This window comes from Anguilla anguilla, chromosome 8 (assembly GCF_013347855.1).
Source record: "Anguilla anguilla isolate fAngAng1 chromosome 8, fAngAng1.pri, whole genome shotgun sequence".
Classification (NCBI taxonomy): domain Eukaryota; kingdom Metazoa; phylum Chordata; class Actinopteri; order Anguilliformes; family Anguillidae; genus Anguilla; species Anguilla anguilla.
Window position 1 is genome coordinate 50336854 of NC_049208.1, and position 23280 is coordinate 50360133.

The following is a 23280-nucleotide window of genomic DNA, read 5'->3' on the forward strand; positions in this document are numbered from 1 at the left end:
ACTGCGGTTTCAGTGCTACTGCTTAACCGATTGTGTTGCTAATCAGCTGTTTCACGAGCAATGGCCTTTACTAATCAGCTGATGGAGCAGCTGTGTAGAAGAGTGACCTCACTGCAGCTTATTTCCATTAGCGGGTAGTAGTGCCATTTAAGGAGGACCCTTTGAAGTGCAGTGGCAGTCTCCTCCAGATGGAGACTTGATTGGAAAAAGACTTGGGGGGGGGGGGGGGGGGGGGGGTCTGTCAGCATGAGTTCATCATAGATATACCCTCCCTGCAGTTTCTCGCCTTCTCTGAAACCTGAATCACCCCCGACCGGTGTTCCATCCCTCCAGCAGAGTTCCAGAGACTTGTGGAATCATATACCAATGAACATTAAAGCTGTTCAACACCATGCCGAGACACTTTATGTTGGTTTTTCCTTTATTTTGTCACCTGTCTGTATGATTTCTTCCATTGTAAGTGACTCTGCATAAGACTGCCAAATTATGCCTATGGATGCAATGTTTGTGAAGAAAAAACTGACAAGTTTATATGTAGCCTGAAACAAATTTGCACACCAATGAAAAAGTAAGCATGTTTTTTCAACTGTAGGTGATGTTCTTACTAAGTTGATGAAAACAAATGTCCTTTTTTGAAATGCAGAAAAATGGCTTTTGGTAATTACCTACAGGGGCAGAGAGTACAAAATGGACAATGGTCGTAATGACATTTGGCAGGGGCTTCTGTCACAGACAACATGCATGATCAGAGATTTTCCAGGAGGAAATGATGCAACTCTTCAAACGGTTCAGGCTAAGAGTGGTCCATGTCTCAGGTAAATGGCGTGGTTGTCACTACACACAATTTTGCTTCATTGTAATTGAAGCCAAAGGAGGCTACTTCGAGGAAATTCGTGTCTAAGATAGTTTAAAAAAAAATTCTTATAGGAAACTCAGCTTTTTGTTTTAATGTAGGTAGCAAATAAAAAAAAGGTTTCTTATTCAATAAATATGCATATATTAACTGGAGTCAAAAAAATTGTGCCACACCACCACCACCTTGTGGACACACGTATACTGTTTTAACTTTACATAGTGACATCGATTTCGATTGCAAAACCACCAGTGACAATTTAGAAGATCTTTTCTTGCAAAAAGTTTTCAGTTTAAGAAAAGCCCAACTATTATTATAGAAAACCGCATGCATCAATCAACGAGGTGCTGTAGTTAACGCTAAAGTTTTGCAAAACGTTGCTAAATTACACCTTTTGAAAGTTTCTTTCTGCACGGATATCTCTGTTAGCTACATGAACGGATATACTTAGTTTTAACCAACAGATTAAAGCATAATACTGTGGCACTGTGGTGGGGGAAAAAACGAAGTACGCCTTTATTTTCTTGCCTCCAGATGATCATTTTAACTCCCCAGCACGTGAATTAGGTTATGAACTGTGTTACGCCCTTCCTCGAACCACATCGTGACGTCATCAAACGCGTCTCTGTATTTTTGTACAACTATGCAAAGCAAAAAGAGACAAGGATAGGAAGCGGTAGGCTACAGTATTTTCTTGATCAACGAACTCAGGTAATGCGGAACGTCAGTACGTACACCTTTTAACAGTTCATCTAACTCTCCGTTAATGGCAGTCCGACACCAAGCATACAGTAAGTTTTCTTTTCAAAAGAGGAAGAAACACGAATTAATTCATTGCTATGCAAGTGGTGTGCGTCCGGTTACAACAGGGCATTCGCCTACGTTAGGACGATGCGACTTGCATTTAGCTATAGGATTTCATGATCTTGCAAACTTGTGGCATGTTGTATCCATACTTCATCCAAAAGCTTGTCAAGTATGGCGTAGATTTGGTAGTTTTTGTTAAATGAGTCTCTTGTGGATTTTGCGTAATTATGTGTATTTTCGTAGGCTAACACTTGTGCAATAAAGAACTCACTGTCAGTGTATCCTAACTTTATAGTTCGTCAAACTGGTATGAAATGCAAATACAGTCGGTACTATAATCCCGTGGGCTGTTACCACCAGGTACTAGCAAGTTAGTACCCTTCTTATAGTTTTGAAACTTTTTGTTATTTGTCGCCAATTGTAGCGAGGACAAATGGCCTTTCACCCGAATATTTTAGAGTTGGATACTTTACTAATAGGCTATATGACGTGGCTATGCCGTGATTTTTAATGCATCCACTGCAGAAAAAAGAGTAGATCAACACCAAGATGCAATTGTCTCGGTGCAAAGTTTAGGCTTGAATGTTTTCTTTGAATCTTCTTTTTTCACAATGAACCGGTTAGTTTCGTGTCCACGGCTGCGCACGCGTATTGAACAGTCTGCAGAAGCAGTTGAGTAGTCGCTTTGCACTGTGTTACAAATACGAAAGCAAAGATCACTGACTTTATGATTATCTATACAATTTGTGCTGACTGTGTGGTTAGAAAAGCAGGGCACTTAGGAGCAATACACAGATGCCGATAAACGCACGAAAGCTACGGGAAACTGCACGCACAACCGGACGTATCGGCTACTCATATCTTCAGTGTATGTTGTCTGTGAAGAGGACTTACATCACAAATCCTCATTCGTCTGTAATGTTAGGATTCGTTTTTATTTTTGAGTATGAGAAAATGTAAACCAGTTTTTTCTTCTGATGCGTATTGAATAATTTTCATTTATTTTGACAGACTCTTGGCTGTACCGACAGTGTTTTGCATCATGATACTTTCTGGCACCTCAATGCCTCAGTATTGCGTTGTTCAGTCGGTTAGAACAATGTTATTGAGCCTGGAATGACTTCGGTGTGAGAAGGTGCCACATCTGATGTTTGCAGTGTCCATCTCCGGAAGTCAGCGAGGCTCCCATCCAAAGTTGTTCACATATGTCAGGTGTGCCATCTGTGCACCTATAAACTAGTTACACCAAAAGATACAATAATCTTTTACGACAAACAGAAGCACTGGAATGAAAATCAGTATCACACTGTCCACTGTGTTCTGCAACAGACCAAATCAATTGATTTATTTTCTCTCCCGTCAAGCTGGGTCCTTGGGATGGCTACATGTTGAACAGAGTAGAAAAGGGGGGGGGGGGGAGAGAGAATCATCGGCAAGAAAACTTTGTCAGGTCTCAAATTCACACAAACAATACTGCTCTCAAACCTGTTTGTTTGAAACGCACATGCAGTATACGTGCCATTTCCTAGGTGCCAAACAGTATTTAGATTGGGAGGAGGGATGGGGTTGGCCGGGGGGGGGGGGGTAAAATGCAATGCTGGGGTGAAATGGATACAAGCAGGGTGTGCCATGGAAGCAGACACAAGGCACAAATTCAGAACTGTAAAATGTACAGTGTTAGTTCAACTCTTCCGGAGTACACACGAGTCCAATCGGAACCACATCTACTCTGTGAGAGTTCATTTAACACTGAACCTTGTACACTGTGAAGGTGGTAGCTGGTAGACAACATCTCTTATGCAAGGAAACATTGCATTTGAGGGTGGCCATTTGCGATGTCATAGGGGGAGTCACTGTAATTGTTATGTATGCCAACCTGAAAACGTTTAACCAACGATAAAAACTTGATACGGGCGACGCCAATGCTGAAGAAACCGACTACGTCTGCTTGTGGGCTTTGTTTAAAGAGCTGTGAATAATGACCTGACGTGTTTGCGCACGTGTGGGGGCTTTGTGTCAGAAAACGTGCGACATTTCAACGGTTTAGCGTTTCCTGTCTGCCCGCTCAGAGGAGCGAGGTGGAGAAAACCACGCGCTCTGTGGGGAGCGCGGTCTTCAGACGTGGCGGCGCATGCAGAAATAGAACCCGTGCTGCACGTCCAAAAGGGCGCACATCCTCTTCACCTGCGAGGGAGGCCACGTGCTGCACATTTCCAGTAAAAAAACAAAAAAAGAAAAGAGAACCACTGTAAATATTTAATGGCCATATGCCGCGTGCATTTCTTCTTTTGTGCCTGCAGGTCGCTGATTAATCAATAGCGGTTAGTCCTGGTGAAAGAGCAGTTACTGTAACACAGGTGGCTGCCTTTTCACGCTTTTACAGTAAAGGGACTGAATCTCTCTCTCCGCGGGAAACTGACGTAACGAAACTAGTCCTGGCAGAACACCGTAGAGTGGTGAACCCGTAGGCTGAGAGTTCGGCAGTTTAACGGTCCTTCAGTCAAAGTACATTTGGAGGTGAAAGACCTTGCTGAGTGAAGGGGTGATACGTTGTGTAACGTGTGAAACGTTGAGTCTTGTCTGAAGCGGGCCGGTCCGAGTGAGAGTTTGTTTCCTCCGCCCTCAGATCTCCCAGTAGCCTCGGCTGAAGACCGGAAGGCTCCGTAGGCCCCTCCTCCGAGGCTGCAGCGAGGCGAACCCCGCCCCCCTCCGGATCGGTCGCGTCGGGCTGCCGTAGAGAGAGAGAGCGCCGCTGCGTCTCCCTGCGAGTTCCGGAGCCGACGCCCAGGGGTGGAGCCAGCCCCACCGCCCCCACGGTGTGACCCCCAATCAGGTGAGACCGTCCGTCCGAGCTTCGCCTGTCGCCTGTCCCGACTGGCGTCTACTCCGTGGTAAACGAGTCACTCAGCTGGGCCCAACCTATCAGTGACCGGGGTCTGGAGCAGGAAGCGCTGTGGAGTTTGAATGAGAACGCAATGATGCCGATCGGCTGGCCAGCCAGTGTTGGCCTAGCCCAGCCGAAAGTTTTCTAGCCGGCTGGGACGTTGCCAGGCTGTTATCCAGGTAGAACCGGAGCTATATTTCGGTTAACCTTGTCTGTTTCTGTCAAAGCGTTTCCCTGCCTGGATTTCCAGCCCTTTTAGACGTCTAGGGTTCCGGCTTTCGCTCGCTGGGAAGCACTAAGCCGTTATAGGTGGTGGAACTTCCTGACCACTGACCTTGAGGTTAGAGCACCCACCATGGTACCGTTGGGTGTGTGTGGGTTAATTTCTCAGCCGAATCCTGCTGTAGATGTAAAAAAATGATTTGCGGTGAGTCGCAGATGACAGTTCCCGCTCCACTGCGGTCACGCAATTTGCGGTACTGCAATGCTCTTCCTCTTTCCAGTAACCCGTACTGTCTCCTGCCTCTTGCTTTGAGTTGAGAAACTTTGACACCGCATAGGTTCATTGAGTGAGAAAATGAAACTTTAGGAACTGTGAAATGCCTTTGGAAGTTTGCAAAAGTGAATTTAAATGAACCCTTTTAGGTGCAAGGTCACAAATATGTGATTATAATGTTCCTAACTGAACATTCTAAAGCTGATGCAACATTCGTTACTAGTGATTGTAAGCAATGAAGTTCTGGAACACTGATTTGGAATTTTGAAGAAACATTCCAAAAAGACCTACCCTATAATGGGTTAAAGAACCCCCATAGTGAGCTTCAGCACAGAGATGCTTGGAGAGAGTTTTGAGGGGTGCTATGGGGTATAAAGGAAGTTGGTACCAGTGCCTCAGAAAGGAAGTGACACGGTTCAACCTCAGTGCACCACCAGTGAACACATCCTCTCACATGAGTAATGCGTGCGCACATCACGACATCGGCAGTGGAGGGCTGTGAACACACTCTAACCCAGTGGTCTCCAACCCTGGTCCTGGAGAGCTACAGGGTCTCCTGGTTTTCATAGTGACTCTGCACTTCATGAACCAATTAGGGCAGTTGATTACACAGTTAACTCAACTCACCTGGTGTCTTGGGTCTCAATTGGGTGCTGATTTTAAGGTGAAATCAAAAACCAGCAGACCCTGTAGCTCTCCAGGACCACGGTTGGAGACCACTGCTCTAGCCTATGTAATGTGCATAATAATTTCATGTAACCTCCCTGGTTTACCTTGTTATGTCATGTTATGTATTTTCTGGGTCTGTATGACTGGATTGTATGCGAGAGAAGCTGCGTGAGTCACTCTGGCCTGAAATCTAAATGCCAAGTTGCAAACCCACCATTTCAGTGGAGCAGATTCCATCCTCTCCGCCCATTAAAACTGTTTACGTCGGCAACCAGGTAGCGTATCGCTCCGCCCCTGCGTGGGTCAGACTTGTTCCTGCCAGCGAGCATTTATTTTCGGAACATTTTGTACCCCGGTGCAGAATGATGTACTGTTGGGATTCTGAGAACGGACAGCCCTAAAACGGGGGAAGCCGATTGGTGGAGGTTTGGTGTTTCACGTCCGTGTGTTCCAATCGTATTGTAAGTTGGGGACATCTGTTGCCACCGTTCAAGCATCTGAGCGATCTTGCCGCGCTTGTGTTGGAACGCGTACGAGATCGTACGGTTCACATTCATGCTGGGTCAGGGTTGCCAGATTGATCCCAGCCAGGGAAGACCAGCTCTGGTGAATACATTCATTCTGGGTCAGGGTTGCCAGATTGATCCCAGGCACGGAAGACCAGCTCTGATGAATACATTCATTCTGGTTCAGGGTTGCCAGATTGATCCCAGGCAGGGAAGACCAGCTCTGATGAATACATTCATTATGGTTCAGGGTTGCCAGATTGATCCGAGTGTGGGTAGACCAGCTCTGATGTATATGGCTGTGTCCCTCTGTCAGAAGGTCCATTATGCCCGAGTACTCACTCTATGTGCAGATGTGAACTTTTATTGAGTGGATGAAGGGAGAACACGACCTGGCATGCAGCAATCAGGCTAGAAATAGAGTCGGAAAGATCTGTACCTCGCGTAAGATCTGTACCTGGCTGTTCTTTGTGTGCTCAAGAGTCTAAAACGGCACTACCTGTGAATGTTTTCCTTAAATAAAAGTGGGATCTGTTACCTGTGCATTTTATCTATTTTCAGGCAACCTGTAGGGGCTTGCTGTAAAATGGCTGGACACCTTTTAGTCACAGAAGTACTGTAGTAAAAGCCGTCCACGCTCTTCCATAAAAGCACACTGAACTCCACAGCCTTCGCTGTGCTACCGTCATTGCATTTCAGTGCACGTAGCGAGCCGCGTAGCTCAAAAGCGAAAACACCATTAAGTGTCTTTACAATTCTGGCAGCGTAGCATTGTGTGCGATAGCACTGATAAAAATGCATTACTTTGGACCTGCCACTGGGTACCCTGCCGTGATGTTTGAGAGGAGCAATTATGTCAGCAGCATTGGCTCAAGGGTATCATTGTCTTTCCATTTATTTGTTTGTTTGTTTGTTTATTTATTTAATTATTCATTGCTTTATTCATTTATATATTTAGTCGGCAAGTTCTCTTATCTCTGAGTGGCTTCTCTTTCGGCGCCATGGCGATAAGATTTGTACGTGTCACAAGGGCAGTGAGAACCAGGGTGAAGGTGCGGAGAGGCAGGCCGGGGGCCGAGCGCGGCGGGGCTGCGCCAGCCAGCGTGCGCCCTTTGTAAGACGGGACGGGGTCGTTAGCGTGAGATAGGAGCCCGGGAGCCCGGTCTGGGGAGCTGCCGCTGCCCCCTGTCCCGCAGAGAGGACCCCGCTCAGAGGTGAGCGAGGGTCGTCTGTGAGGTCCCCTGGGATGAGCAGCATGCCGGGGGGGCCCGCACAGTCGTTGGAAGAAGGGGGGGGGGGGGGTTTGGGGGCGGGCAGGAGCTCCTGCTTCGACGGGGCTTCCAGAGAGGAAACCCAGCGAGCGTTTCCGCGGAGAAAAGTCGGTGTGAAGCGCCGTCCAGGAGGAAAACCTGGCTACGTTCGTGTGAAAAGGTTTTCTAGGTTTTCTGGCCGGGGCGGGACGTAGCCGGGTAGCTGTATCCGCGCAGAACCGGAGCCGTATTAGTCCGTTTCTGTCAACGCGTCTCCCGGCCTAGACTCCCAGCCCTTTTAGACGTCTAAGGTTCCGGCTTTCGCTCGCTGGGAAGCGCTAATCAGCGCTGGGGGGTGGCGTGGTGGTGGGGGGGATTGGGGGGTGGCCAGAGCCAGTCAGGCGTTTGCTCACGGGAGGGGGCCGTTTGCCAGAGGAAACACTCGCGCCCGTGTGGCGGAAGGGCGGCGGTACGAGGGGGGTGGGGTTTTGCGGGGGGTGTCGTCGCGGTGCCTCTTACTGCCAGTACAGGGGGGAAACATCTCGGCTGTACTCCCATAATGTGCTGTTTGATTATTCACTGGAAAAGAAATGTTGTGCAGACCTGGGTCAAATATGTATTTGTTTTGGATTCAAATACTTTTCTGTGCTCTATTGATCTTGCCTGGTATAATTGAGTCTGCCAGTATGACCAGAAGGCGGAGTTTGCACCTTTTGAGAGTATTTCATTGGTCCCAATACACCAGACTAGATCAGTAAAGCATAGAAAACTATTTGAATCCAAAACAAATACATATTTGACCCAGGTCTGACGTCATTGTATCAAAGGCCATAACTAACATAGGTAGTCCAAATCAATTGATCTGTATGAGACGTGCAGTTTTTTTTTGTACGTTATACATATTGCATAATTACGATGAATAAAATTTCTGAAAGAAGAACATCAGCAGGCGTAACTCACGGAACGTTCTGGAATAATAATCTCCTTAAATTATTAAAAATATTCTCAAAAGGGAATATATTTGTTTTCCATTTTTGTGGGCTGTGGAGTAGTCTCCCCTCCCTGGGGAGCCTTCTTTAATTGAATCACCTGTGGGCTCTTTGATGAATTACACCCTGCTGTTTGTCTGAGGCGAGATGGGGGGGGGAGGGCGAGATGGGGGAGGGGGGGAGGGGGGGGGGGGGGGGGCGAGATGGGGGAGGGCGGGGGGGGGGGGGGGCCGCGTTGCACACTCTCATCCTGTTCTTACTGACTTTTCCATGGGGGCAGTGTTGAGCCACTGTCAGACACTGTGTGTGTGTGCTTCTGTTTCTATTTGTGTGCATGTGTGTGCATGTGTGTGTGTGTGTGTGTGAACGTGAGAGAGTGTGTGTGTGTGTGTGTGTGTGAGTGAGCGTGAGGATGTGTGTGTGTGTGTGTGTTCCTGTTTCTATTTGTGTGTGTGTGTGTTTCTGTTTCCACTTGTGTGTGCATGTGTGTGTGTGTGACCGTGAGTGTGTGTGTGTGTTTCTGTTTCTATTTGTGTATGCTTGTGTGTGTGTGAACGTTAGTGTGTGTTTGCATGTGTTTGTGAGCTTGTGCGTGAGTAAGTGTGTGTGTGTGTGTGTGTGTGTGTGTGTGTGTGGGTGGGAGCATGACCGTGTGTGTATGTGTGTGTGTAGGTGTGTCGGTGAGTGTGGGTTGAATGTATATGTGTATACAAAGAGCTTGGCACTGGTACCCCTATCTGTGCCAAGGTCAGTACATCTTGGCCCATCCTCATCTCATTCATGTAGACTTCTTCTTTTTTTTTTAATTTTTTTAAATTTTTTATATTCTTCCATTTTTCTGCCACTTTTCCCAGCTGAAGGCTGATGTAAAAGTTAAGAACTGCGCTGAGTTGTGGCTCAAACCCTTTGGGTCAGGAGTTCTGTCGCCTCTCGCTGGCACATGCAGGTCGCTCCGCCGCATCAGGCGAAGAGCTGTCTGTTGACTGTTCCCAGGTGACCAGCGCACACAGGCGGGAGGAGGAGGAGGAGGAGGAGAGGGAGCGATGTTTGGCAAACAGGAGCGGCACGTGTGAGGGTCCGGTGCCGCATTAACAGATTGCCGTTGCATGACTTCTGCTCGTTCTTACATCATTACATCATCGCGCAACAGTTTACCGCCCTCTCTGCCCCCCCCCCCCCCCCCCCCCAAAAGCCCCCCGCCCACCCCAGAAGTGTCTCAAGTCCATAAACGCATTCTGCTAAAGCCAATGAGCCAATCAGGGCGCGTTTAGCCCCGGGCCCAGCCCCTCCCGGCGGGAGGAGGACCGTGACTGCGCAGATCCCGCTGGCGATGACTCACATGCCGGAGACGGCCGTCCATCTGCGCTCGGGCCCCTAAGACCGGCTCACCGCGATGGAGGGATGACGGGGGGAGGAGGAGGGGAAACTAGAGGCGAAACTCATTAGTGTCGTCATTCCCCGATCTGGCGCTGTGCGTTAGGCTGCCCAAGGATGCGTGCAACTCAGCGTCTTTCAAGGGATGATTCGATTTGGGCGGCTCGGTTAGCATGGGGACATAATTGGATGCTGATCTACAGCCAGGATTTGGGTGCTGAGACATCGAACGTGGAGAGCAGTGTGACCTCTGCACGGGTTGCCATGCATTTAGGCCTCCTGGAGTTTAATTCTGACTCACCTGCCGGTGACATCATCACCGCAAATCCCCTTCAGCCAAGACAGGTGCTGGGAAAGGCCGCTACAAAATGGCGTTGTTAGTCTTCAATTCCAAAATTACATAAAATGACAAATACATATTTTTACTCCAGTGCAGTGGAAAAGTATTTGCCCCCTTCCTGATTTCCTTTATTATTGCATATTCAGTGTGACAAAATTAAAAAATAATGGCATCCTGTATTGCCTTGTCCGAGCACCTGTCTTGGCTGAAGGAGTTATGCGGTGATGACGTCACAGGCAGGTGAGGTAGAATTAAAGTCAAGGAGACCTTACTGCATGGCAACCTGCATGGCTCTCCACGTTAGACGTCTCAACACCTAAATCCTGGCTGTAAATCAACATCAAATTTTACCCCCATGCTAACTGAGTCTTCTGAGTCACTGCTCTCATCTCTTACGTGATGCTAAGCTGCACGCACCAAACCTTTTGGTATCTTAAAAGGTTTTGGAGCTGTTCGTATCGAATGCGCCCTGTTCACATCGCAGAGGCACACCGTGTGATGCAGTTGCTGCCGCCGCCTTTGTTTGCGCTCGGTGAAAGAAAACGGGTTGGTGATATTTGTCAAGCTTCCGTTGTTGGACCGCAGCCACCTTTAAGGCTATTTTTGAACCTTTTATTTCCTTTCTTTTTTTTTAATGTCTCAGTTTAAATAGTAAGCCCATTCCATTGTGACATCCTTTTGACTTGTATGAACAGCAACCAACTGCCACTCTTCAACTTGACATACTTAAAAAAGAAAAAAAAAGAACTTTTATACCAACAACATCCTGAGACATTTAATCACGGCCTGGTTTCTATTTCTGTTCTATCTGGTTTCATTTCTGCAAATTTCCTGTGAACGGTTGCCTGCCTGCGAGCTTGCGCGTGAGAAACCTCCTCTCAAGACGGCTCGGCGTGCGTGCGCCAAGCGTTTCTCGCGAGCAAAAACAAACACTTTGGGTTGCGGAAGGATCACGAGACTCTCGCCCCCTTTGGTGGAACTGCCGTTTCTCTCAACTTCCAGGCGAATTACCCATTAAAATTTACGCCGGTTGAATGGCGAATTAATCGTTTGACAGTTAAAACCGAAAATGTGCGAATGTTCTCTGCTGTGTTTCTGTGTAACAGTCTTCCGGCTTTCCCTTTCGGAAGAGGTGAGAAGGGAGTCCAGCCCAGTCTTTTATGTCTCACAAGACATAACGCACTACTGCGGAACCGGAGTCACTGTCCTGTAATAAATAAAAATATTAGAAATTATACACATGCTATTTCGTAATTCAATTCACGGCACACACCTATAAAATGAATGATTGTTATTGCAAGGCTTCAGTTTAATTTGAGGAGACTGAAGTAGGGTGTAAGTAAGTGTTTTGTGGGTTTAGAATACCCACAAGGGCTCAGATACCATAGAATCCCCAAATGGGATCAGATACCATAGAATCCCCACATAGGGCTCAGATGCACTGGCTGACAGCCAGCGTCTGGGATTAGAAGGGCACTGCAGTTCAAACTCTGGGCTTGAACACTGTTGTTTACTGTGCACCTGCGCGATTCACAGTGGAGCTGAGTGAAGGCTCACCCAGCACCGCAGAGCTCGTTCACAGTTCTGTTTTTTTTTTGTTTGTTTGTTGTTGTTTTACCATACGTGACCTTGCTCAAGGTGACAGCAGCCACGTAGGGATGTGAAAGCTCGAACCCTTGGCCCGACCTAACCTTTCCCCATTCCCATGCTAGTCCGCAGACAAAGGGCACAGTCTCTTTCATCCTTTGTAATAACCTTGTGCTGGAGCATTTGATGTCGCACGAGCTCCATTGTCTCCATTCATGTTCTCTTCTCATTGTTAGACGAGAAAAGGTTTCGTTGCCGGAAAAAAAATGTCCTGTCAGTGATCCTCTGGAGCAAGGTACGCTATCAAGCAAGAAAAATAATTCTGTGAAAAATGGGTGTGAAATTAGGAACTTTTTTGTCACTCCTTAAACGAAAATAGAAAATCCATACCATGCAGACATAAGCGTCATTTTATCTTACGGTCTGATTTCAAAAGATATGGTGCGCTCATATACGAATATGTACAGTTGAGGCCAAACGTTTACATACACCTCGGCTAAAGACATTCAAACTCAATTTTTCACAACTCCACACATTTCATGTTACCACACATTTTCTGTGTTAAGTCAATTAGGGTATCTAGTTTATTTCCATAAGAGGTCACTTTCATAATAATAGCTAAGGGACAGATTTATTTCAGCTTTTATTCACCATATCAGATTTTCAGTGGAGAGGCGGTTGTTATGACCGTGCTCTTGAGTGACCTGCCGGGCTTCGTGCTACCGTCGCTGGCTAACGTGCTAACGGGATGAGCTGGTGGAGCCCCGCGGCCTGTCCCCCACCGAGCAGCCGCGCGGCTTTAGAGCTTAGGAACGTTCTGGATTACGCCCGCGCCCCCTGCGTGCTCCTCACCTGTTCCCGCCGCTCGGGCCCGACGGCCGCACCTGTTTCGGACGCACGCCGCGCGGCGGCTAATCCGCTAAGCCCGTCCGTGCTAAGTGTCGGCGATTCCTCGGCGATGACGCACTTTCCCGAGGGGTAATGCCTCGAGAGTCTGCTGATCTGGGAGAAACCGTTCTGTCTCTCTAATCTCTTAATGGGTGGAGCTGTTTTAATGCGATCTGCATGGTGCGAATGGACATCCTTTGGACAATGTAATGGACATCCATCGTGTTGAAGTCAGTTTAACTCATCAAAACAGGAAAATAAGCTCGGTATAAATTTTAATTGCTGGTCCAAGTGCATCTTTTTCTCCATTTCTTGTATACTTAAAATGGTATTTAGCACCTTTTGCATATTTTTTTTTAATGGTTTCCTTTCTATCATTTTGTGAAATATGACCTTTGACCTTTACCATTCCGTTGTTGCACCGGGTCAGACGAAGACTGGAATGTGTTCGGGGCAACCTCAGCGCTTTTGGGGAAGGAGAGGGGGGCGGAGGGAACGGCCCTCCTCGTTCTGACGGTCAGCGTAGCCGCTGTGTTTTGCTTTTTTTTTAAAAAGGCGGGAAACCGCCAGAAACGCTGGAACACCAGCTGCAGGGAGCTGGTGCCTGTCAGTCAGCCCCGACCGAAATAGAGCTGGGGGGGGGGGGGGGGGGGGGGCTCGGTTAAGTCAGAGATAATCGGACGGATCCATTAGCTGTCCCGTGTCTTCGCTGCACAGCTGATTAGCAGCCTTAAAGCAGCAGTTATATAATCGCAGGAGCCCGTGTCGCGGCGTGTAGCTGCCAGGCTTATAATAAGGCCCCAAAGCCTCTTGGTTTGATCTACAGTACGGGGGGGCAGGGGGGGGGCGGGGGGTGCACTCCTCTCATGGCACGAGTGTGAAGGGGGTCAGTGACCTCAAATTCTCTGTTGAAGCTTATAAAGCACTTGGAGGGTTCTTCAAAATAACCAGCTGCAACCACACGGGTGCTTTGGCTGCCATTTTGTTTTTGATGAAAAAAATGTAATGGAATTCAGAAAAGCAATACACCCTACTGTTGGGAATATGTTGACTTGTGGAAAATCTTGATTAATATATTTCATAGCAGTGAAGTATATTCCATTACATGAAAGCCATATATATGTGTTGCAGTATCTTGATTATTATTTTATTTCAGTATTTCAGTATATTTTCAGTACGTTCCATTTCTGCCATGTCCAAGGTGTTTTATCTTTTTAAATGAAATAATAATAATGTACCCTTTGATTTTTTTTTTTTTTTTGGAGCATGTAGCATGTTTTGTTAAGAGAAAAGATGAGTACAGTGCTTTTCTGCCCCAGCAGATGAAACTCCCGTTGTTCCCTGAGAGCTCTTAGAACTAGCCTGGCCCCCCCAACCCTCAGACTGCAACATTGAAGGGCGTCTCTTCCACTGTCCTCCTCAGCATCCCCACTTGAACCTCTCTCTCTCCCTCTCTCTCTCTCTCTCTCTCTATCTCTCTCACTCTCACACACTCGCACTGACATGCTCACACACTCGCATTGACATGCACACACACACACACACACACACACACACACACACACACAACTTTTTCATAAATTCTTAAGCTTGAGATTTTAAGGTGCGGACCCTTGTTTGTGCCCAGCGAGGGAGCGTTTTCCCTTTGGCCACAGTGGCCCTGGTGGGTCAGGGGCTCGTGCCTGCGTAGGGGGTGTGTGTGTGCGTGTGTGTGTTTGGGGGGGGCGAGGAGGGTGTGTGTGTGTGTGTGTTTGGGGAGGGTGTGTGTGGTGTGTGTGTGTGTGTGTGTGTGTGTTTGGGGAGGGTGTGTGTGGTGTGTGTGTGTGTGTGTGTGTGTTTGGGGAGGGTGTGTGTGTGCGTGTGTGTGTGTGTTTGGGGAGAGTGTGTGTGTGTGTATGAGGGGGGGGTGGTTGTGTGTTGGGGGGTGGGGGGGGGGGGGGGTGGTTGTGCCTTCAGTGACCTTGCTCTTTCTGTTCCATCACCTGCTACCACGGGCCTCCCTCCCCCATTCACTGGCCCAACAGATGGTATTCAAATGAAGCCCAACAAAAGTTCTGCAGGCCACTAGACATTTCCCCATGCTGTGGGGAGGGGGGGTCGGGAGGGCCATACCCTAAACCCCAAATCCCAACCGAAACCAAAACCAACAAGTGCCTTTTCCTTGCCTTGTGGAGGAACGGTGATTTTTGTTTCAAAGGAAAACGACTTAATTTCCCATATTTACTCTCACAAACAGCTGTTCCCTAGAACCTGCCTGTTTCTGTGCTGCAGTTTACGTTCTTATTTCAGTTTTGTAAGTATACTTAGTATGTCTGTGCTACCAATGGGAAAAGGCAATACGAATTTGAAAATGAAGACTACAGGTTGAGGCACTGGAAAGACTTTTTAAAAGATTTTGCAATGTCGCAGTGCATCCATGTATAAACGCGTAAATGCGTATGGTGTGTGTGTGTGTGTGTGTGTGTGTGTGTGCGCGCGCGCGCACGTACGTGTGCACAAAGTATACAGTTAGGCACACCCCTATCAACAGGCTGAGGGACTGAATTCATTTAGTTCTTTGACTTGTTCTCTTTGGCTTTCGTGTTTGAAGCGGCAGTGTTCCTGTGTGGTTTGGGCGGGGGGGTGTGTTTCGTTTTGGCTCATGTTTGCTGTTGCAGCAGCCTGCTGTAGCTCTGAGACCCCAGAAAGGGTGCATTGTCCCCCTCGGTGGCCAAATAACATCCTCAAATCAATATAACCTTTTGTGTGACAAAGTGCGCATTTACGTTGTTATTCTCCCTTTTTACCTCTCTCTCTCTCTGTTGTTCTGTTGTTTCAGTTTCTGGAAATTTCTTGCCAGGAGCTCTCGTGAGAGAGCCTGACTCAGCAAGTGCCAAATGTATTTTTATTTTTTGTTTTGTTTCTGCCTCTGTTCTTCAAAGAAAGCCATTAAGAAGGGTAAAAACAGTCTGTCTAATTCAGGGCTAATGAGATGGGCTTAATTTGCCTAATCTGTTTAGGCAAAGCATGGCTTCCAATGTGAGCAAAGACATCTGGCCTGCAGTGTGACCCTTATGCACTGTGTTAGTGTATTAGTGCACATTTAGGATATTTCATTTATCTTCCCGAAGTATCTTCCTCATATATAAACAAACTGTTTCATTAAGAGTTGCAAAAATGCAAAATGTAGCCTAAGCGCACACATTTTTGTAGCCTAAGTGTACATTTTATTTAAGAAAATTGTGTAGTCATTATACACAGTTTTAGAAAGTAATTCGTCAAAAATGAATCTTATGCATTCTGCCTTGTTTTTTTTATTTTTGAGAGTTGGCAAGGAAGCGTGATTGGTCGTGTGCGACAAGGATAACCAATTGAAATGATTGGGCTGCGGTGTTCTTGTTGCCGGGACAACGCAGACTCACTCTGGCTTTCCTTTTGGCCATGTGACCTGGGGCTTTGACGTCAGCAGGGGAGGCAGAGTTTGGTACTCAGAGCTCAGCTTGAGAAGCTCTTGTGGAGTTTAGAGTTTGTAGCTGCTGGTGCCTGGGTGTGGCTGCTCCTCCTCCTCCTCCTGCTCCCACTACCTGTCGCCGACTGCCTGTTGTTGCTGTTATCTGAGTGGGGAAGTACCAGGTTATGGACTATTAAAGGGCTTTTTTGGAGTGGTACTTCTGAGTGAGGTAAGCTGTCCGCCTTTCACGTGCTTGGCAGTAGTCTTGTGCTGTCTAAGAGATCTGGAGTGCTGTCTTGGACAGAGATTCTGTAGACTAGCCTGTGGAAGTAGTGCGGAGAAATAAACAGGTGGCGAGTGTTATTTGGAAGGTAGCCAGTGGCGGGTGCAGGTGAACCTTGCAGTGTTTGAACAGACGGGTAACTGAATGTGAACGCAGCTGGGCATCAGCGGGAACCGTCCTGTGTAGAGTGGCTGAGGTGTGAGACTTTTGGGACACAGAAGGAGAGTGGCACAGAGGGGCTGGGGCTCCAGTTGATTTTTTATTAGAGGAGATGTTGGTTTGTCCCAGGGGTATTTCGTGATCTGTGTTTGTGTGTGTGGGTTTGTGTGTGTTTGTGTGTGTGTGGGTTTGTGTGTGTGTGTGGGTTTTGTGTGTGTTTGTGTACGGATATTTTTCTGTCAGGTAGTGCACAAAGTGACAGATGCACTCTTAGAGGTGCTAAACCACAGTAATTTGAAACTACTCACTCAACTCCGTGGAGCAGTACTGGGTTCAAGAGGGCTTTGTGTGTGTGTGTGTGTGTGTGTGTGTGTGTTTGTGTGTGTGTGTGTTTGGGTAAGGATAGGAAGGAGCAACAGCTGTAGTTGGAAGCTGAGAGGGGGGATTGAGGGGGTTTTGGGGTACAGGTTTTTTGGCTGGGAAGCGTAAAGCTGTCGGATCTGTGCCTGCTCAAGACTAATTCACCCCAGCCTGAGAGACTACCAGGACAAGGCACTACCTGGAGAAAGGGGAAAACTTTTCTCTTTCTCTCCTCCTGGACCACCGTGGAGCAACGGCAGAGCCAGCCCTTTCCCTGTAGACCTTCTGTGCCAATCAGGGATGTTTAGTTTTTATGCGCCAAACGCGTGTCCCATGCACAAACTCTCCTGCTGCTGATTGCAGCGGCCCTGCTGTATCTGTATCATTGACTATCGCAGCATGTCACAGATAAGCACTTTAATTGCGATATTCTGTGTGATCATCGCAACATGTCGCAGATAAGCACTTTAATCGCGATATTCTGTGTGAGTATCGCAACATGTCGCAGATAAGCACTTTAATCGCGATATTCTGTGTGAGTATCGCAACATGTCACAGATAAGCACTGTAATTGCAATATTCTGTGTGATTATCGCAACATGTCGCAGATAAGCACTTTAATTGCGATATTCTTTGTGGTAGAGTGGGAGACAGCGGAGCCTTAGAACAGCAGCAAGCAAGAGAGGCGTGTAAGACTGCCGTTAAAGATAATGCAAGGGGGGGGAATGGAAAATTACCCGTAACTTTGCAAGCATAGCAAATGGAAAGCAAAGACGCCTGCAGTAAACATAACATGCCTGTCCACTGTGTCCCCTGTCTGCAATGGGGGCTAATGCTGAAGCTGAACAGCATGTACCATATTTGTGCTGTAAAGGCTGCGTTAGCGCGTAGGGTAGGCCACGGACACTTGGCGGTATGAGAAAGATCAAACGGTAAACGGATGCGCCGTGCGGTTTAGAGGAATGACCTCTGACCCCTTGGCTTTGCATGTCCTCCGGTTTTCAGCGGCGTCAAAATGCCCCCATCCCCCCCGCCCCTTGGTGCTGGAGACGGCGGTTCGTCTTCTGCGTTTCGGTAGGTCGGGGCCGGGGGGTGTGGCAGCGTTTCTGTGCAAGATGAGCTTTGATGCGGTGGAGGTGTGGACAGCTAGTCCCCGACCGGATTGCTAATCGGGGGGGAAGGGGGATCGGCATGCTACTGTCACTGAATGTGTTTATTTGGGCTTGAGAAGATCACGCATAGACTGAAGCAGTGACTGAGTGTGAATGCCTGTTGAGTTTGGCTCTGTGTGTGCATGCATGTGTGTGTGTGTGTGTGTGTGTGTAGGCATGTGTGTGCATGTGTGTGTGTGTATGTGTAGGCATGTGTATGTGTATGTGCGTGTGTGTGTGTCTGTGCAGGCGTGTGTGTGTGTAAGCATGTGTGTGCATGTGTGTGTGTGTGTGTAGGCATGTGTATGTGTATGTGCGTGTGTGTGTGTGTCTGTGCAGATGTGTGTGTGTCTGTGTGTGTGTGTGTGTGCGTGCGTTCGTGTGCTTTTGCAAGCCTGTGTTTGCTCTGTTGAGGATGTTTGAGTTGTTAACATAAAGAGGAAAAAATGTTCCGTTCGTAATGCAATTGTTGGGTTGTTTAACAGAATATCTCCAATGGCTGTGTGAATACGGTAGCTGCGGTGCTGCCCTCTTAGTACACATTGAATCCTCCTAATTTATTAAAACCTACGTACAGTGGCACGTTGACACCCGCTGTAAATGCAGTGCGCTTTCTCTGACGCTCTAAATCTTGCGTGGCTGCATTTATATTTAACGAAGACCAGCCCATTACCTGCAATTCGCATGTTTGAATTTGCATTACTGTACACTGCAGTAATTACGTTAGAAGTGATTACCAGTGCAGAGACTGACTGACTGGAAATGCCACGGTTACTGCAGGTTATGAATCCTGCCGATAAATCCGCCAGTCATTAATTTAAGAGACTGCTTGCAGTATGCCCGACTTTCATATTTAACACGCGGGTTGTGCTCGTTGCAGTTTTTGGAGCCCACTATTTATTTAACTCCTTAAATTTTGCGCAGTTCCTAAAAGTAGTTCCGTTACTCCATGTTTGCAGTGGAAGCAAAGTGTCGGTTGGCGTGTGGGGGCTGCTGCGTTGGAAGGAGCAGCTGACCGTCGTTTGGAATGTGACATGAACCGTGGGTGTGAAATTCTTAACCTGCGAATCTGCGGAGTCACGGGGCAGATTTCTGTAGTGCCACCGCACAGATGGTCCAGAGTCGGGGGGAATGACCATCATCTGAAGAAAGCTTACGCAAGGATAGGTTTTGAATGGATACCTTGATTGGTGGATAGCTTGATTTTGTTTGGATTTAAGGGTAAACTGAACACAAACTCTTAGTACCCCACTCTTTGACCACACCCCTAACAGCTGTGAGTACACTGATGGGATTATAACCTTGTGGAACAGATTGAATCAACTTTCCCAGTCAAAGTTGCTTTAAGGAACATATACCAATCATCAACAACAGCAGACTGGGTAAGAGATAGCCATTATTATTATTTTATAATGTTGTGGATTTGGGCAGTTTAAGTCTACAGACTTTAAAGCGTTGCGTATTTTCCTGGAGCATCCAAAGAAAGGGCACATTTCTTAAACAGCCTTAAACAATCAAGATGATGGCCGGGGTTTTTGCGAAGGGGGCTTTGACAGTCTGTGCGCTTTGTGTGGAAATATTAGGCAGGACAGAAGCTGGAACTTTTTTTTTTTTTTTTGAGGCCAATGGTGATTGACAGCTGTGTGGGCGTTATCATTGTCCTCCTCAGAAGGGTTCCTCTGTGCAGGGGGTCAGAGGTCGGGAGTGTCCCGTTCTATTGTGGTGGATTCTATTGTGAGAAGACGCAGCTGTGGGGTTCTACAGATGGAGAGTGACTGCGTTCCACTATATTTGCCTCAAGTTTTTATTTTTTTATGTAAATTCTACTGAAAGTCAGAGGGAACATCTGCTTCGGCTGTGAAGTGAAAAGCATTATAAGCTCTACGCTGGCCTCCATCGCTAAGGCATTCCGTAGGTAGTGAGGACAATCACTTGCTCACAACTTATTATTTCTCAAGGATTTGAACCGGCGACTGGAGTTGTGAACAGGTTTCCATTCCGGGGATGGGGGGGGGGTTTGGCGTGGGGGTGGGGGGGTGGGGGGGCATTTTTCGCTCGGTGGGCGATGTTCCCTGAGCAGGACAGAATCAACGGGTTCCTGTTCACATCCCCGCGCTACTCCCGCCCTCCTCTGGGCCTCGTGAAGGTGGGGTGGGGGTGGGGGGGGGGGGGGGTTAGGTCCGGCCTGCCCCGTTGATGGCTGCTGTGTGTTGAGTGTTTGGCGGGGTCTCCTTGTTGACCTTTGTTTACGGCCTTGTAAACGTCGACCCGAGAGCTTTCCTCTCTCTTCCCGCCCTGTAATCAAAACCCCCTTTCCCGCCCGTCCGCCTCATTCTTCAGCCCTCACGGGGGCTGGCTCTTCCTGATTGGCTGAATTACTCTTGTCGGACGAGTCAGGCTAAACGAGGGACAAATTTGTTCTGTGTTTTTTTTTTCTCCTCCTCCTGTCTACCCTTCTTTGTTCCTGGCTCACGGACTACAGCAGGAGGAAATTAAGCTTGCGTGGAGTTTTTCTTTTTTTTTCTGGATTCTCAGATGTTTTGCTCGGCAAAGCCCTTTCACTGACTCATATTTGACACTGTTTTTCGAAATGTTAGGCTGGAAATAGTTACGCGGGACCTTCGCCTTGAACGTCTCTCAGGTTTTAGTTGTGTTTGTACCGTTTTTAACGTAGTGTAGTAGCACATGTTCCTGTTAGACCACGGATCAGTACCTTAACGGGAACATGCAGCGTTTGTACTGTACCTTGTTTAACATAGTGTAGTACCACATGTTCCCGTTAGAGTACAGATCAGTCATATGTGTTCCACTTGACTAAAAATGAAAAGAAATAAGAAAAAAAGCATCACATAGGGGTGGGGCCCCTGGAGAAAGTGTTTGGCTGTTTGGTTACCAGAGGCAGATCTGCTCTTGGTCCCAGAGAAAGGGCCCTCCTTCAGGCCAGCTGACTGCCCGCGCTGATTAGCGTGAGCGGCTAAAGGGCTAAGCGGCAGCAGTAGCGTATAAATAGGCACTCTCGTGTGTTGCATAAGCGTCATCCCTTAAACTCCTCCAGGTTGGAGCGAGAACATCAGCTCAGTCCCAGTTCAGCCTCGGCAGACCAACAGGCTTGGCTGTTTTTCGGGGCAAATTCGTAGGGCGAGACACTCGAGACAAATGTCAGGCTCTGTCCATTTCCTTCACGCAAGCTAACGTGGTTTAAAAAGTAGACGACTCGCGTCCCCCCGTCTCGCAGCACCCTGTCGTTTGAGGTGCGCTTATTGTTGCTGAAGACTCGCTGAGTGGTTGAACCTGAACACGGAGCAGCTCCGAGGAAAGGCCCACGGATTCAAACGGGCCTTGTTTACGGTAATGGCGCCTACTCTGAATTCCGCATGAATTAGCCTACGTGCTGTCGGTACATCTAGCGCGGTGGTCGGTCTGCAACCCTGGTCCTGGAGAGCTGCAGGGTCTGCTGGTTTTTTGTTTTCACCTTAAAATCAGCACCCAACTGAGACCCAAGACACCAGGTGAGTTGAGTTAACTGTGTAATCAACTGCTCTAATTGATTCATGAAGTGCGGAGTCACTATGAAAACCAGGAGACCCTGTAGCTCTCCAGCACCAGGGTTGGAGACCACTGATCTAGTGGAACATGAATTAAGCCTTGAGAGGCACCTCCATTATTATCCGGTGTGTCACTGGTGACCAGGTCCAGCAGCACGTTTGTGTTTTTGCTTGTTGGGATGTCGTCTCGTTGGGCGATCCTTTAAGGGGTCCACTGGCAGGTTCTCTGTCGCTACCGCTACACTACCGGAGGCATCCGTATTCTTATCGATTTCTCACAGCAGCGTTGATCGATTTAACGGTCCGTCAGGCGTGACCCTAACAGTCCCGTATTTGCCCTGATTGTTTCGCTGCAGAGCAGAGTGTAAGGCCCCCGCAGCGAGGCCTATGCGCTTTATCGAAACTCCTTCATACCAATTCAGATGAAGTCCTCGTTTCTTGTTTTTGTCTTTCGTCGCAGTCGACGAGACTCCGCCTCTGTTTTCGGGGGGGGCTGTGGAAACGGTTGTGTAACGCTCGCTCTAACCTTTCTGATGCTGTGCATGTGTGGGTGCCTCAGCTGGGGGAGGGGGGGGTGCTGGGGGGGTGGGGTGGGCGTCTGTGGCCCGCAGGAGCGGCGCGTGATCGCAATCTCGCGGCCAGTAACCGCGGCGACGAGGGGGGGGGGCTCCGGTTTCTGCGCGGCGGCGAGGGCTCTCCACCCGATACGGCCCGTGACCGCGTCGAGCGCACGCGCTCACCCTGTAACCGGAGAGCCCCCCCCCCCCCGGAACGGCTCGCCCCAAAAAAAAAAAAAAAACTGGCGCTCGGCCTGCGCGCGGTTAAACGCTAATCCCGCCGCCGCGGTCGGTCATTTCACCAGCGAACGAGCCGCCGGTCCGCCGACGCGCGACGGGGGAAAATACCGGCGGGTGGGTTTACTTCGAGAGGAGGCTGATTTTCTTTTTTTTTTCCTCGGAGATGAGCCGAGCTCTTCGCAGTGAGCTTTAACCCGGCTGAATTTTGGCGTTTTTTCTCGCGAAGAGGTGCCCTGTAACTCCACGGTGGCCGGGCCACAGCGTCTCCTAGAGGTGACTAAACCCCCGTGGGCTACGCTCGGGTGGAACGCTCGCTGTGTTCATGTCGAGGTTTTTCGCATCCCTGTCTCTGTACTGTTGGTGTTGTTTTTTGCATGGTGGTGAACTGGGAGCTTTGTCGTGTGCAAAAGGGGGCGTCAGCAAAGTTCTAGTGAGCAGTGTTTTTTGGGTGGTGGCACTTATTTAGCCTGGAATGCTGGAGGTGACCCCCTGGACGTGCTTCAAGGGTGACTTTTTTTAACACCTACGCTTTCCTTGTCTGTAGAACCATAGCAAAAGCATTAAAGAAGGCATAGCCAATGTGTGGAGTTGTAGGTTGAGATATGGAATTAGAGATATAGAGAGTGTAGATGTTATGGACTGTTGGTGTTGTTGTCATCCGTGGCTGCATTTTGTTGCCGGTGGTGAAAAACTTGGAGCTCGGCGGGTAATGAAGGACTGAGAATGGATTCCAGGGCACAAAAGGGCCTTTGGCTGCAGTATATCACATTACAGACGCGACATTACTACAATGTACCACGCGAATATCGCATCACCGTGAAGTGTATCTCATTACGCGTAGTACATCGCCGGGATATTGCCATATCACGCATACGGCGGCTGTGTAACCTGTCACCAGCGGCCCCGTGAATG

At 48.3% G+C, this 23280-nt stretch overlaps 1 protein-coding gene across 4 annotated transcripts in view; it reads left to right on the forward strand.

Annotated features, from left to right (window-relative positions):
- The first annotated feature begins 1424 nt into the window (after positions 1–1424).
- Positions 1425–23280, forward strand: part of ncaldb (neurocalcin delta b) — a 32303-nt gene continuing 10447 nt past the window's right edge. The window contains exons 1-2 of one of the 4 annotated variants that reach the window (XM_035431572.1): positions 1425–1564; positions 4287–4493. The gene's annotated coding sequence lies outside the window, so the exon portion shown is untranslated. Of the gene's footprint in view, positions 1645–4286; positions 4494–16075; positions 16303–22495; positions 22642–23280 lie in introns of those variants that run through there. The other 3 variants (XM_035431571.1, XM_035431573.1, XM_035431574.1) reach the window with 3 other exon arrangements.